Source organism: Microtus pennsylvanicus, chromosome X (assembly GCF_037038515.1).
Source record: "Microtus pennsylvanicus isolate mMicPen1 chromosome X, mMicPen1.hap1, whole genome shotgun sequence".
Classification (NCBI taxonomy): Eukaryota; Metazoa; Chordata; class Mammalia; order Rodentia; family Cricetidae; genus Microtus; species Microtus pennsylvanicus.
Genome location: NC_134601.1, coordinates 84578042 through 84580301, shown reverse-complemented (window position 1 = coordinate 84580301; position 2260 = coordinate 84578042).

The following is a 2260-nucleotide window of genomic DNA, read 5'->3' as shown; positions in this document are numbered from 1 at the left end:
TATAGGATTGTTTGGTACACCTGTAATATGCTTTATATTATAAAAAGCAAAAAAAAACTTTCATTTTCTTAGAGACATATTGTCGGTTTTTATTTGTGCAGGTATACCCATGATGGCCATAACTTCTAATAAATGTGTGATTACTGAATCAGCCTTTTCTGAGCTCAAGGAAGTTGCTCATTGAAAACCCGAATAAGTGTCAATGGTGTGGTGTACATATTTTAATTTGCCAAATTCTGTAAAGTGAAACACATCCATCTGCCAGATTTAATTCCTTTGAGTACACTTTGGGTTACTCCCTGCAGGTAATGATGTTTGGTTATAGAAAGAGCAAGTAGGACATCTCTTTATAATCTCCTTAGCTTGTTGCCACGCAATAGAAAACTCTTTCTTTAAATCTTTGCTGTTGACATAATGTTTCTTGTGAAATTCTGAGGCCTTCAGCACACTTCTAATCAATAATTGATGAATTTCTGCATTACATTGTGCTAGAAAACTTGGCAGACCCGTATGGGATTGGATGAGTGTTAATGTATATGGGACATAGCCTATTCCTGGTTATTTCTTGAACTTTAATGAATAATGAAGTCAATTCTGTATCATCTGGTATAAATTCAGCAGTTTCAACATGCAAGACAGCTCTTTCTGCATATTGTGAATCAGTAACTATTGAGAGATTCTTTAAAATTCCTTAGTGTCCTGAAAATAGCATACAACTCTGCCTTTTAGACAGAATTATAAGGGCCTTGTTCCACCTTACTTAATTCTTCTGATTTGTAACCTGCCTTTTCTTATTTATTTGTATCAGTATAAAATGTATGGCTCCAGTTATTGGTGCATCACATAGAATTTGGGGAAGAATGCAAGAAGTTCTCTCTATAAGGTTAAGTCTATTGCTTTTTGGATAATTGCTATTAATTTCTCCCAAAAATTATTACAAACCTTTTGCCAGGGTTCATTGTCTTCCCATATTTTTTTAAAATTTCATCAGTAGTAAAAGGCACTATAATCTCTGCTGGGTCTATACCTGCTAGTTGGTGAAGTTGCCATGTTCGTTTTATAATTAATTCAGAGACTTTTCCACATAAGTCTAATTTTTTACTTGGTTTATGTGGTAAAAAGATCCATTCTAAGTTAATACCTTCCCTCTGCATAAAAATTACTGTAGGGGAAATTCTGAAAGGCAATATGACTAGAATACAATTAAGACTTGGATTCATTCTATCGACATGTGCCTCCTGTGATTTCTCCTCAACAATCATCAACAATTTTTTTTCACTTCAGCTGTTAATTCTCTGGGACTATTTGTCTTTGTCAACATCTCAGGTTTTGTTTAAATGATCTATTAGGTCAGGTGTTATCCCAACAGTCAGTCGTGGACTGGAAATGTTTCCTAACAATCTTTAAATTCATTAAGAGTCTACAATTGGTCTCCCCTAATTTGTGCCTTTTGTATTCTAATTTTCTGTAAATCTATTTTGTAACATAGGTAATTGACAGAATCTCCTCTTTGTATTTTTTCAGGAGCAATTTGAAATCCCCATTTAGGTAAAACTTTCTTTACTTCTTAAAACATTCTTTCTAAAGTATCTGCATTTGGGTCAGATAAAAATGTCATTACAGACTTTGGAAATTGCTTACATATAACTTCCAATGGCTGACTTTGAAAGTATTGGCACTGGGTGGGGATATTGAGCATTCCCTGTGGGAGGATAGTACACTGGTATCTCCTAGTAGGCTGAGAATTATTATAAGTAGGCATTGTGAAAGCAAATTTTTATCTGTCCTTTTCTTTTAAAGGTATAGTGAAGAAACAATCTTTTAAATAAATAACTATGAGAGGCCATCCTTTTGGTAATAGAGAAGACAGAAATTCTAGATTGTAGAGAGCCCATAGTTTGAATAACCTTGTTGACCACTCTTAGATCTGTCACCATTTTCCATTTTTGAGATTTCTTTTTAACAAATATGGGAGAATTTTAAGACCTGGTAGATTCTTTGATATGGCAAGCATCTAGTTGCTCCTGTACCATCTGTTCTAAAACCTATAGTTTGTTTTCTGTTAAAGGCCATTGTTTAACCCATATGGGTTTCTCAGTTAACCGTTTTAAAGGCAAGGCTATCAGTAACTCTAAAGGTTTGCTATTGCTTTATGTTCTTGTACAGCAAGAATGGCTTGTGACCTTGGTTTCTAATATCTTATAATATCCTTCTCAGTAACATGAGTTTTGGGGATGAAAGGATTGTTACTATGGGTATT